This window comes from Crocodylus porosus, unplaced genomic scaffold, assembly GCF_001723895.1.
Source record: "Crocodylus porosus isolate Cpor-Errol unplaced genomic scaffold, CroPor_comp1, whole genome shotgun sequence".
Lineage (NCBI taxonomy): Eukaryota > Metazoa > Chordata > Crocodylia > Crocodylidae > Crocodylus > Crocodylus porosus.
The window spans coordinates 44,218,055-44,232,697 of record NW_017728906.1 but is presented as its reverse complement, the minus strand read 5'-3'; the positions used below and the strand labels follow the sequence as shown (position 1 = coordinate 44,232,697).

General features: G+C 45.2%; 1 protein-coding gene across 4 annotated transcripts in view; it reads right to left on the bottom strand.

Annotated features, from left to right (window-relative positions):
* Positions 1 to 14,643, bottom strand: part of AGPAT3 (1-acylglycerol-3-phosphate O-acyltransferase 3) — a 140,726-nt gene that overhangs the window by 33,311 nt on the left and 92,772 nt on the right. For 2 of the 4 annotated variants that reach the window (XM_019529025.1, XM_019529022.1), the window contains exon 1: positions 6,014 to 6,121. The exons of the other annotated variants lie outside the window; for them this stretch is intronic. The gene's annotated coding sequence lies outside the window, so the exon portion shown is untranslated. Of the gene's footprint in view, positions 1 to 6,013; positions 6,122 to 14,643 lie in introns of those variants that run through there. 4 annotated transcript variants of the gene reach the window in all.

Below are 14,643 nucleotides of genomic sequence, written 5' to 3'. Positions count from 1 at the left end.
CGTTTGACCCCAGTACTCTTTCCTGCCATGGCAGGGGGTCGGACTAGATAATCTGCTCAGGTCCCTTCCAACCCTAGAAACTATGAAACTATCTTCATTTATGTTTTCCTTATATTATTTTAAATATTATATCACATCAATTTGAATGCTGAAAAGCATTATTAATAAGGAATGGTGGTTTTCCTATTAAATGCAAATTATTGCAGGTCCTACCAGTTTAGAGCCTAAGATTTTGTCTTGTGTTTTACTGTACAAATGAGCTAAATGTTTTTAATTCTTTACCCATATGGACATTTTAAAAACATAATACAGAACACAGACAAGCATGGCAACCTGACTGCTACTACTATAACGCTTTTATATAGCGAGTATTACTGTGCTATCACTCTACGCTAAATAAAAGGAAACTGAACTAACAGCTTTAAGAATAACCATCTTGTTTGTCCCTGGATATTTCCTATAAGACAAGGTTGAATTCTAAAATGAAATGATATTTTCTATTTAATGTGATTTTCTTTCCTAGCAATAATTCTTAGAATCTGTCTAAAGAACAATGTAAATTTTAAAAGTATCAGGTTTCTAGGATACTGTAGCCCGTCACAGTCCAAATATTGCAATCTGCTTCACATGTACTGTATCTTCATCTTATCTGCTGAGCTGTGGCATTCAGATACTAATCCCCTATGAACTAATGGATTCACATCTTTCTGCTGAAAATCTTTCAAATTTAGTTTACTAAATTTAGTTTAGTTTAGTTTAATTACTGCTGCTCAGAAGCACATCTCCATTTCCAAGATTATGGCAAAAATCAGCCCATTCATCTGCTGTCTTTCAAAAAACAGTACAAACACACATACAAAATCTCATTTTTTCCTCTGCAGAATCATTTCTAGAGTTTCTATCTGTATTTCATAAAGGCATATGGAGTCAGCTTTGCTGATGAGTGTGTCTAACATATGTATTAATACAGTAATAATTACTTTTCAACATCCAATATGACTCCCTTTGGCCATGCGGTTTAAGATGAGAAGCATGCAACAAACTGCTATTAGAAAGTGGAAATGCAAAGTAATATCTGCCAGAAAGTTTTACCTGCTAAAAAGAGGTTAAGTTTTATGCTTCCTCTGCTTTGCACCAAAACTCAAATACCATAGTAATGATCAGTCCAATGAGAATCTGAAATACTACAGACAAACGCTAATGCCAGCCGAATGGCTGCTGGGAGTCTTGGCCAATGTGGTTCAGCTGCCAGCAGAAAGAAAGATTTCAAGACTTTGTTCAGAGTCTCTACCATGCTGCTGGGGTTCACTATGCCCCTGGGGTAGGGACAGACATTCAAAAAGCCTGAGCCTAAATTTTGCAGGTTAGTCTAACCTGGATAGGCTGAACCGGTTAGTAACAGTACAGACATCCCCTCTGGGCTGGCTGGGAGCCGGGGGAGTGCTAGAGCAGCCCTCCCTTCCCTTCTACAGTGCTGAGCTGGGAGGGGGGGTGGCCAGGCCCACAGCAGGATGCTCTGATTAGGGAGGGGTCCCCCCCACTCCTGACCAGAGAGGGAGCCAGCAGGGAGTTATACAGCATTTACTTACACAGCAGGGAGTTACACAGGGAGTAACACAGTGTTTATCAGCCCAGCAACAAAACAAAAGCCTCTCTCATTAGCTCAAGCTCTTCTTTCAGATCCAAAAAGCCCTGAGCACACACTGTCCTGTCTGCCTTACACAAACACCTCTCAGCATTAGCTAGCATAGCACATGCTGGCTACATCCATGTTGTGGGAGAGGGGAGGGAGGAATCCTTGCTTGAGCAGGGAGTTGTTGGGGTGGGGGACAGCACAGGGAAGCCAGGCAGATGCTGCTGTGCCTGCCATCTCTGTGGGAGCTCCAGCCAGAGATCAGAGGGGCAGGACCAGCCCTGCTATGGAGCAGAGAGCCCCACCCAGGGCTGCAAAGCATTTGGGATGCTGGGGGACTCTGGTTTAAGTCACAAGCTGGCAAAGGGTAAATTCAGATTAGACATCATGAGGCGCTACTTCATGGTCAGGGCGGCTAGGATCTGGAACCAACTTCCAAGCGAAGTGGTGCTGGCTCCTATCCTGGGGGTCTTTAAGACAAAGCTAAACAATCACCTTGCCATGGTCATTTGACCCCAGTACTCTTTCCTGCTATGGCAGGGGGTCGGACTTGATGATCTGCTCAGGTCCCTTCCGACCCTACCAACTATGAAACTAAGTTAAACCAGGAAGGGGTCTGGGACAGACATTGCATAAACCAGTTTGACCCAAATCAATTAAATCTGATAGTACATTCAACCAGATATATCTCAAACTGGTCTGAGCCATTTTCAAACTGGTTTATGTGCACTGAGCTTCCATTCTGTTACAGGTTTAAACCACTGATCACTTAAACAGTTTCTGATCACTTGCACTGGTTTTATGTGCAATGTCCGTCCCAAAACTGCAGGGGCAGTAAATGCAACTGAAGTCCTAAAGACTGGACAGTAATGAAAGAGTTTTCCTTTTCTCCTGAGTCTTTTGTGGGAGTGTTTGCCCCAGTGCTTTGCAAAGCATAATTGTGTTATTTGTACTTCATCTTAAAGAATAGGTTGCTAAATAAAATCTGAGTAATCCTATTGTTTCTCCTCCCTGATAAAGGCTTGCTGCAATGCTGGATATAGAATCTTCCACCAGTATCGTATTTCCTCCCTCCTCACATGCACACATCACCCTAAAATAAATAAATAAATAAATGCAATTAAAAACAAACCCTTGCTGCCTCACTGGTGTACTTTACTGTAGGCAAGCTAGACAATACAGTTTAAAACTATCAGGGAAAAGTTATTTTGATAGCCTTTGTTTTTTCATTGAAATTCCCTGATGATCAGTTTACGCTGGGGAGAGGACAAGGATGATGAGTTACAGCAATGAGGGACAAACCTGCCTTTAAATCTCTCAATCAAATGTTTTAACAATGGCAAAGTACAGCAAATACTGAGGAAACAGTTTCCCTCATAGGAACTTTTAGCAATTTTCAACCCTCCTTACTTTATAACATGAATAAAGAATACATGCCTCACCCTGCTAGCAACACAGCCTTTTCTCTCCATCCTAAATCAATTTCTGCAATATCAGACTATAGATTTTTTTTTTAACTCTGAATATCTCATTTTCCCCCATGCAGCACTAATAAGGACTGGTCTAGAGGCTATGGATTTTATACTTCCCTGTAACAGGACAGTCTGACCCTTTAAGGGAGGTGGACAGCTGTGTAGTAGGAGCCCATGATTAGCAGGCAGTTAAAAGCCAAGCTGGCCAGAAGCAAACTAAAAGCTATGGGAGCTTGCATTTAGGAAGGGACAGAGCTAAAAGGCCTTCTCCTGCCATCTGGAAAAAGGCTAAAAGTCTGCTTTACTCATACTATTCCATCCCAGATGAGCACAGACCAACTACAGACACTTCCTCAGCCTGACAAAAGGGTGTTTGTACCCAAAATCTTTCAAAAAAGAATTTTTCCAACTATTTTAGTCAGTCTAATAAAAGATATTGGATTCACCCAAAGAACCTTGCCTGCCTATGTCCTTAGACCAACACGGCTACAACCAATACCCCTGCTTTACTTGTATATCTCTTTGTCTGCACCAAGGATTATTGTTTAATATTATGAGGACTGGCTGAGGGGCTCCCAAGACCAAAGTTAGACACCGAAGCTGCAGGCACCCAAATCTACTCACAGACTATTGTTTTGAGTTTTGGAAGGACTCTTAAAGGGGAAAAAACAACCCGCACAGCAGCCGGTGCACCAACCCACTTCTATCAGCCTTTTTTTTCCAACTCACTGCCAACTGCTAATATCTTAAAAATTATATCACAGTGCAGCATCCAAGAAAAGGCCACCTTAAAGCTAACAGAACAAACAGCTTATCTTGGGCACAAAAATGCAAATATCGTGTGGGATTAACTGTCTTCCACAAAGTAACAAGTCACTTCCCAAGGAAGTTAAAGAGAAAAGTTGACTTCTGGTGTTTTTAAATTCAGAAGCAAGATAACTAGGTTTCTGACTTTCTATGTTTATCATCTCCTCTCCTAATCTGTTAGCAAAATTTGTTGCTACAATATTATTTCCTAAATTCTCAGCTTTTGTGAAAAGCTATATTCTATTAAAACTTGAGAACCAGATACATAAATACTATAGTCAATGTCCAACTGGGAAAATTGAGTGAGCTGGCAGGTGTGAACTCCTTCTATGGTTTTTAAATCTGAGCTGAATGTGGTTTCTTTTGAATTACATCTCCTGTTTATAGCTGTAAGTATTGTAAATAATTTTTGAGATGTGTTTAATCAGAAATGAGAGACAAGGCAAGCAGGTTATTTTTAGTAAAATAACTTGTATACTAGCAAATCAAAGAAAAAAGGAAGAGGAAAGTGTACGAAGTAATTGCTTCAAATTGCTTGTCCAACTTTGTGCACTCAATGTGCGGGGCGGGGGAGAGGTCAGAAAGAAAGAGAGACAGAGGGGATGGTACCTTCTTTTGGTAAAGCATTTGAGCATTGAGTACTTTCATGCTTACAACATGAGTTGTATCTGATACTCCTTCATAGTCCCTCATAAGCTCACGTCTCATATAACAGAAGTGGCCAAACTGCGGATTGGGAGCTGCATGCCGCTCGCCTGTATGGTACTTGCAGCTCTCCGGAAATCAGCTGAAGGCCCGCTTGCTTTCCCTGAGGCAGCTCCAGGGGACAGCGCAGCCCGGTACCTCCTGCCGCTCCAACTTTCCTTGCAGGGAGCATGCCCCAAGCCTGCCCTTCTCCCTCCTTTCCCTCTGGGACTGCCAGCTCAGGTTCAGTGGCCAAGCTGCAGCCAGGAGGCTGCAGGGGGGTGGGGGTCACCTCCACTCCAGGTCACTCAGCACCCTCTCCCCTCCCCAGCTCTTGAACTTCGGTGGAGGATCAGCTGCGGTTCCCAGGGTGAGTAACTCTGGCCATCCTGTCATATAACAAGCTTTGCTCCCTACTCCACTTACAGGGACATAACTCTAGTTCAGCCATTCCTCATTTTCCACACTGCTGCTGATTGGAGCACACAGGATCTGGATCTATGGTCAGATTTAGTCAGGCAAATACTATGTTCTTAATTCAAAATGATGCAATATGCCCACTGTTTCTACCATCTTGGCAAGTTAACAAAGCAGGGACCATCATGGCACATACATTTTTGCCATATAGCTATTATTAAAATGTGGGGGGATGGGAGTTATTCAGTAATATTCTTCCTCAAGTAATATTCTTTTCTATTGATAATCATATTTATATTATTGGGCCTGAAGCCACTCTCAGAGACAGTCAAAACTAGTCTAACATTTCACACTCCAACAATGGACAGTTGAAGCCAGCAGTGTCAAACATTCTGCCCATGGTCTGGATGCAGCCCAAAGCCCTCTTCTCCAGTCCCTGGTGTTGCCCCTGGGTCTGATGAGACCCACATGGGCATGGCATAGGCCCATCATAAAGGGCTGTATTGGGTCCAGAGACCTCCTCCTCTCCCTGTCTCCCAGCATACCTAACCTGGTGGCTGCTCCAATCAGTCTGGGACCCATGCCACGTGTGGTATTGATCCTGGAATGGGCCCAGCACATGGCACAGTCTGGCTAGAGTGGCAGCCACATCCCAGGCTGGCTGGAGTAGGCACCGCAGTCCTGGAACTGCCAGGGCAGCCACCCTACACAGACATTGCTTCATGCAGCATTTGTTCCAGCGTCTACACCGCAAACAGTGCGGGTGCCATACCTCCAGCTGGAGCAACGTCTGAATCAGGTATGCTGGGGAGGAGGAGGTCTGTAGGCCTGATCCTGTGGTTGGACCAGCCTTATGCTACTCATCTGGCCTGCAGGGTCGAATGAGTTTGACACCCCTGGTCTGAACAGTGTGATCCTGCAGTAAAACTTCAATAATGATGAACAGGAAAAGATATCAGTAAGTAGCTTGGCTATAAAACCACTTCAACAGGGTTCTTACATAAGCAAGGAGCTTCAGGCCAGACTGCCCTCAAGTTGTTTCAGTCCTCCCTTTGCCTCATCCTTGTTTTCATTTTGATTCAGTACTTCCTTTGTGTCTCTTTTATAGAACATATGAAAAATATAGTTTGCAAACCAGTGGTTCTTGCAATAGCCCCCAAACACAATCCTTAAATTGTAGGCATGGGCAGATTTTGTCAGAGATGCACAAATATGCCCATCAGGTAAGTACAGCTATTGCTACAGCGAGATAGATTAAATCCTGAAAACTACATACATGCTGTATTTAGCTATTTAATCTGGTTATTGTTCATCATTATCTTGACCTTTCCAAACAGCAAGTGCTTCCAGAACAGCCATACATGGGGACCCACACCGACAGAATATGCCATCTCTCTCAACTATCTGCCCAAGAAACCCTAAAACCTGTTATCTCTAGAAAGACTCTTATCAAAGAAGTTAGGCAGAGCGCAGCATGGTTGGGGAGAGGTTTTTAATGTAGGTTATTTCATTTTATTTATTTCTGTTCTTAAAAAGGTTGACATAAAAACCCACTCATGAACAGCCATCCCTACGATGACCTACAGGACTGTGACACCCACCCCCGCCCCCAATCTCCCTCTAAACTTCCCATGTCAACACAAGCTTCAGCCCCCTCCACTAAGCCCTCTTGTATTTTGTATTTTCAGCTGAGCTCTGACATTTTTCTAGAATGAGCTTTTTAAATTAAAAGTAAACATTTAAACTCCCTTCCATGAGTTCTTAAGCCATCTTATTAGTAGTGGAATGTTAATACAACCAAACAGTACTGTTAGTGATCCCCAAAGCACAGAGCCAAAGCAGGGATTTAATTCATAAAGGTGGGGGATAATCTTGAGGTAGAACCATTGTATGTACGATCCCTTGATGTGCCCTGAAAGAGAAGGAATGTCCTTTTAAAGGGATGCATCTTGTGTAAAACTAAGGAAGTGATACTCCCACTGTACTCGGCACTGGTGAGACCACAGTTGGAGTACTGCATCCAGTTCTGGGTGCCACACTTCAATAAGGACATGGAAAAACTTGAGAGGTTCAGAAAAGAGCCACCTGTATACATCAGGGACTTGCAAGACAAGCCATATGAGGACAGGCTGGTGGACCTGGGTCTCTTTAGCCTAAAGAAGAGAAAAGTGAGAGGGGACTTGATAGTGGTTTACTGCTATATCAGGGGAGTGCATCAGGAGCTCGGTGAACAACTGTTCATTAGGGCACCCCCAGGAAAGACCAGGACCAATGGATATAAACTCCTGGAAGGCCCCTTCAGGCTTAATATCAGGAAAAACTCCTTCACACAGTCAGGGTGTCCAGCCTGTGGAATAAACTCCCTCCAGAGATGGTGCAGTCACCTACCCTGGAGGTTTTCAAGAGGAGGCTGGACAGGCATCTTGCTGGAGTCACTTGACCCCAGTTGTCTTCCTGGCTAGAGCAGGGGGGCTGGACCCGATGATCTGCAAGGTCCCTTCTAGCCCCTACAATCTATGAATTTATGAATCCTGCCATGGAAGGCATGCCCCATGAGAGGCGGCCTTCTGCAGTTCAGTAGGCCCCAAGCAAATAGCATTCTGGGACAATTTCCCCTTCCCTCCCATTTCTGTGCCTTTGAAGTAGACACAGAACAACATATGCTATTTTGAAAAACAGAAAAATACACATAGATTTCACATATACAATGTATAAGGCACTTGTAATAATTTCAAACAATAAACAATCTATGAAAAATATCAGTCTTTTATAACTAAACAAAGGGCAAAGCTATAAACTAGATTCATGATGAATAGCTTCCCAGTTCTAATTCTTGTCTTTGAACTATCTACTGCTCTCTTACACATGTATAGTCAGCCAGAAGAAGCCAATGAGGTCAATACATGATAAGTCTTTTATCATCAGTACAAGTATATACAAATTAAATTAGAATTTTGCCAACTGGTTTTAGGACATCCAGAGTTAGGGCACCTGTACACATGCAGCAAGGCTGCTCCGACCTGCTGCAATTACACCATGTTGGAGCAGACTTGATTAACCAAGCCTGCTGGAGTGTGGTCTGTTAGAGTGTGGTAAAAGTATGTGAACACCCACACTAACAATTCAAGGGGGTCCGCACCTTTATTCAAAATTTCCAAATGGGTCCACACTGCCTTTCAAAATTCTTTAGGGGTCCACAAATGAATATAGGTTGAAAATCACTGGAACAGAGGGGCACCGAGCTACCATCCCACTCTTAAAAGGTGGCTGCTCTGGTTCAGAATTGTCGTGAAAAACTTTTGCTGCTGCTACCAGTGCTGTATTTGATCCACATGTAAATCAAAGCTGCATTCACCCTTCTTCTCAGTGCTATGATCTTCAGGAGCACTACATAACCAAAAATTGGAAGAAAAATCCCCTTCCTGGAGAGGTAGAGTTTCAAACCATAAAAATATATTATCTTCTCATGAATTACATTAGCCTTTTACAAACATCTCTCAGCTATCTTTAAATAGCAATTCTCACCAGCTACAAGAACCATGGCTCTTACAGCACAAGAGGATAATGGCTAGCCATTTTCTAAAAGTTTTAATATCTTGACATCAAAATACTCACAACAGAAGTACTTGGGAAAAACATGGGATTGACAGGTCTCCTGCTTTCTCTATTAAACTTACCACTCACATCATTTTTTAAAAAGTTAGTGCTTGACCAAATGATATCTAAGGGCCTATGAGAACAACCTGGCAGAGTCCTTGCTACCTTCAGTTATCCCACCAGCTTTCTAAGGCTTGAAGGACTGTGCCTGTAAGGTCATAAGGCCCAGCCACAACTTCAGGAAGGGTCATTTACTCAAACCTACTCTTTACTAGAAAAAGTTTTATCCACAAAGCCATATTGGCAAACCCTTCTGGGGGAGAGGCAGCTTAACAAGTAAGTGCCAGTAAAGCTAATACCTTATTTCATTTTGGGAACCAGTATATCAGGAAAAGTACTTTTCTGTCAATGCATATGCATCCATATTAGGGCTTTTTTCAAATACAGAAATATTGTGGGAAACAAAATTTCATGCATGATGAACAAATTAGTAGAAGCTTCTCACGTATATACAGTGGCCTAATTCCTGATCTAAACATATGAGAAAGATCCAATTAGTTTCCTGCACAATAAATTGGATTACTTAAGGTCTTATATATCCCTCAGTGACATCCAAGACTCCGATAGAGTTGGAGGACATTGCTTATCACAGTTCTCTGAGAATTATATTATAGCAGCTCCTATAAAATATCACAATGTTGCAACCTCCAGAGTAAGGCAAGTATAGGGTGCCTCAAAACTCTAGGCCCCACTGCCTCGTGGGTACCCACTTGGTTGGAGAAAGGCAAACGGACATCACAAACGACCTCGCTGAGGCATTAGGAAGTCAGTAGCAGTTTATCTGTTGCTCTGCGGGAGAAGCGGCAGTCATTGAGGCACTGAATGTCTGGACTTGCTCTGGCCTTTGGATTCTGTCTCAATGGTCTAAAGGGGGAATGGAAGGTCTTGGGCAGCCTCCACTCCTCCATACTCTTGCCTAGGCATATGCCTTATATATACACACCAAGATCCAGAGGATCAACGGTTGCCTGCCATGTTATATGGAAGAGTACCTCAAGTCCAACTTTAAATATATATATTTTAAAAATCAAGTCTTTCTACTGGATATGCTGTCCCTCGGTAATGAGCATAACGATGGGCAGAATTTTCTAATCTTGACTAACAATAGGAACTCTTATGCCAAATATTAAGACTGAAGAAGCAGCAATTCCTACACAAGCAACAGCACTGAAGACAACCACCATTTAGAGTATGGTAACCATTCTGGTTCTGATCCAAAGCCCACTGAAGTCAATAGGAGCTTTCCACTGATTTCATGGTCTTTGGATCAAAGTCTGTCTGTACAGCTGGTGTGATGAATTTGGTACTTCCCACCCTAATACAGTTTCTTGCTTAGACCATCATAATAATGATACAGATATTTGAAGGTCACAGACGTATCAGTTCTACAAGCTGCTCTTACATTTATTCTTGTACAGACAGTCCTTGCACTTATGGCAGGTTATGTTCCTGGAAAAGGCTGCAAGTCAAAATGATGCAAGTTGAATCTGATTTTCCTATAGAAACAATGTTATAATAGGGGGTTATGTTTCTGACCAACGGCCTGATGCCCAGCTTTTTATAGAAATGACCATAAACACCATATTTAAATCAACCATTTATTCAACTATAAATTATATACACTGTACAGTACAAAGCTTTCTAAAGTGTACTGTATATAAATTGATTAAACTAGGCAATACAGTAACTAATCAATTAACATTTTATTTAAATAACACCTTTCATCAGGGTCACAGAATTCAGAAGGGCTTCTCTGGGGAGATTTTGAGGAGACTTAGGGCCACTTGATGGCTTTTTGAGAAACTGAGACAGGGATGTTTGTTTTGCTGCCCTCTTTTTCTCATTGTAAATTCCCATGTAGTGCTAAGTGTGAGGATCTAGCACCGTAAGTAATAACATGGGTGTAAATGGTGGAGTGCCACAAGTGCAAATCACTGTAAGTTGAGGACTGCCTGTATACTTATCTATAATTTCACAGAGAAGAGAGTCAGTGTTGCTATCTACAAAGAATGGTGATGTCAGAGTCACAGCAAAAGGCCTCTCATACAACATCCTCAGCTATGAAAAGTGTAAAACATAAACCACCTGAACAGGAATCTAAATGTGCATTATTATACAGAGAGAGAGAGAGAGAGAGAGAGACCTCAGGAAGGGCAACTGATGCCTGAGAGCTTGTCCAACAATTCTCTCAGCACTGCAATGGGTCCAGAAAATGGTATCACAAAAAAAAGCCCCATCTCTTGGACATTATTATGAACATACATGTTTTAAAAGTACTAATTCTTAGACATGTCTCCTGCACTCTCCAAAAGGCTCTTCAATTTTAGTACTCAGGGCTGCAAGACACCTTTAAGAAAATAAGTTATTTTAAATATTTCTCAGATCTACAATCCACAGCAATAAAACTAAGCAAGAGTGAGCAGCATAGTTATGTACAGTGTAACAGAAGTCATCCTTTTGGTCTAGAAACAAATCCAGCAACTCAAGATCAAGGTTTTAACCAGTCTGGATCTGGCATTATATATACTCATAGCTTAATTTTCAAAACTGCTGAACAACAGAACTCCCACTGAGCTGGCATAAGGAGAAGGCAGTCTCTTAGGTATGTAGGGCCCAGACCTTTTAGGCTAAGTACAGACATTCAAAAAGCTGGAGCCTGAATCGATTCAATCTTTGCACGTTAGTCTAACCTGATCTAAACATATGAACCATTCATAGATTGAACCAGGAAGCTAGTGAATAGACATTCACTTTTGATTCTGGAAATGCAGCCACAAGCCTGAAGGCTAGAAGCCAGGGGGGAGGGGAAGAAAGGGGCAGAACTGGAGCACACCTCCCTTTCCTTCTGCAGCAGCTGCAAGGCAGGAAGGAAGGTGAGCTGGAAAGCCCTTCCTCTTTGCCTTCCCTTCCCTGTGGGCTTCCTACAGCCATAAGCAGCGGTTGGGGCCCTTCCCCTCAGCTCCCCCCCTCACTGTGTATTTTGAAGGGCTGGAGGGAGTGAGAGGGGCCTCACCCGCACCCTGGACACGCAGGGAGGAGGCAGAAACTCCTTATCACCAGGCTGCTATCTCTTTGAGGGTGCCTGGCATGGGGGTGTGGCTGTCTAATCTCTGTGATGCAACAATGGGGAGAACATGGGGAGTTTGGAAGCAGGCACCAGACCCATGGGCACCTGCCAAGTGGCTTCTCCTCTTGCAGGGGCCATGCCCAGGCCCAGGCCCAGGCCCAGTACAGGGTGGGTGTCCCCAGGGGAGGAGAATGTGGTGGCACCAATCAGGAGACAAGTGGGATGCCCACCCTAGCCCCTGCTGCCGACTCCGCCTGAGTTACTGTTGCCCACCTCCAGGGAGCCATGGCCATCACTAGGGAAGTTGCTGGTGCTTGTCTGCAGAGTTACTGGGCACTGCAGCTGCCTGATCACAGCCTCTTCTTTCAGACCACCCAGCCTGGCGGGTGGGGGACAGCACCAGGATCCTTCCAGGGGCATCTCTCCCCATGCCCACCTCTCCTCTGCTTCTGCCTACAACAACAGTGACTGGGGCCCTCCCTTCCCCCCTTTGCCTTAGGCACAGGGCTAGCGTCTTGCCACACCCCGCTGTCCGCACCGTTCATCTACCTCCACCCCCTTTCTCAGCAGGCCAGAGCAGTGCCAGTGCTCTGGCTAGGGATGAGAGGGATGAGGCCAACCCTAATCCCTCAGCCTAGCCCAGAGCGGCAAAGCATCCTGGGATGCTGGGGGACCGAGCGTTACCTTAAACCGGGAAGGGGTCTAGGACAGAAGTTCTGTAAACTGGTTTGACCCAAATCAGTTAAGTCTGATACTACATTCAACCAGGTTCATCTTAAACCAGCTTTGGCCATTTTGGAAGTGGTTTATGTGCACTGCATTTCTGTTCTGTTACAGGTTTAAACCAGTTTTTGATCACTTAAACCGGTTATGTGTAAATTCTGTCCCTACCCTTAGGGTCTTCTAGGTCAAAAGCAGCACAACTGCATTGCACCCAGAAGGCTACTGGAAGCCTGTGCAGACTCTGGGGCACGGGAGTTCTGTGTTCCTGGCAGAAGGCAGGATGCCATATTCTACTCCAGCTTTTGGATGGTCTTCAAGGGCAGCCTTGCATAGAGCCACTGCACTGCAGTGGTCTAGCCTTGGGTTTACAAAGGCAAAGATGATGCTGAACAAATCAAAATCTGAAATGAAGGGTCCCATTCTTCTCACCAGATGAAACCAATAAAAGGCACTCCTAGCTGCCACCACCACCAGAAAATCCAGTTGCCACAGAGCTTGAGTAACAAGGGGAGGTTGAAACCCCAGCTATGACAGATTTCCCAGTCCTCACCTAAGTCAAGCAGTCTGCCTACTACCATCAGCTTTCTTAGTGAAGTTTCCATTCACCTGCATCCAATCCCCAACTGCAACCAGGCATTGGTTAAGGACTGAGATTGGAAGAGAAGGAGAGGTAGAGCTGAGTGTCATCAGCAACAAGCGATGAGTGATGGCACCTCACTCCAAATCTCTGCACAATCTTACCCAGTGGCCTCATACACACATGGAACAGGAGCGGTGACAAAATGAAGCCCAGGAGGCTCCAAAGGAAAGGTATTGAGGGGAAACAAGCCCCACCCCCTCATCATCACCTTCCGGGACCTTTCTACTAGGAGAGAATAGAAACAATTTAGGGTGGTTCACAAATACCCATTAGGTCACGTAAATGTTTTATCAGCATTTGGCCTCATGGCCAACTGTGCTGAAGGCTGCTGAAAGATCAAGTAAGGGCAGGGCACAATGTCTCCTGTCAATCTCCAAGCAAAGATCACCGACCAAGGCTGCCCTGTCAGTCTCTATCCAAGACAAAAGCCAGACTGACAAGGGTTCAAGAAACAGTTGGCATCCAGGTGTACCGGGAGCTGCCAAGCAACCACCTGTTCAATGACCTTCCACCAAAAGGGGTCTGAAGACAAGTTTGCATATTCTGTGTTTGGAGGCAGAGATTCACAGCCCCTCCCCCCCTTTCCCTCTCTCTCCATCTTAGCCAACTGCCCATCAGGAATTACAGGTGTGTGTGGGGGGGCAAGGGTGGGGATGGAGCACCACCATCCAGTGCCCCACAATACCACCACTCTGCCTCTCACCCCATGTGCCCCTGCCCCCAGGAACAAGGTGGGAGCGGAGTTTGCACGTGGCGGCAGCCACCGACACATGCCGTTGGTCCGCATCTAGCTGCATGCAACATCCTCCCCCCTCCCTGCCTCCTCCCTCTGACAGCTGTTGTTGGGGGCAGGTGGTGGGGGAGGGGACGCAGCTATGGCAGCAGGGGTTTGCTGCCACTGGAAAATACTCCCGTTCCCCATCCTGCTCCCCTCTGTCCTTCCCCTTTTCCCCACCGCCTCCCCCTCCCTGCCAGGGGGGAGGGTGGGGGTGGAGCACCACTATCCACCATACTGCACCACTGCCGCCCACCAGGAGCAGGGGGTGGGAGGGAGGGGTGGAACTTGCTTCACCATCCCCACTTCCCGCACCCCAGCCACTCCCACCTCCCAGGAGTGGGGGCAGGGAGGGGAAAACTTGCCTCGCCATCCCCCTCAGCCAGCACCCTGTGCCACCACCACCTCCAGGAAGCAGAGCTGCGGCAGGGGGTTGGGTGAAGAGAGGCATGAGGCCCCCCCCCCGCTCTACCCCTGCTGTCATGGAGGTGCTGCACTGTGCCACCTCTTGCCCAGAATGCTCTTGGAGCACTCTGATTGGCTGCCAAGACAACCAAGCAGAATGTGAATAAAGCGTTAGGGACAGACTGACAGACTAAGGCTTTTATAATATTAGAACACACACACGCGCGCGTGCACACACACACACACGCACGCCCACATGCGCGCCAGCTTTCCTCTCTCTTTCCCTCCCTCGCCTAAATGGTACAGATATAATTAAGTATCATTTGTGGTAGTAAATGGAGTACAGTACTCACAGCTCAACAC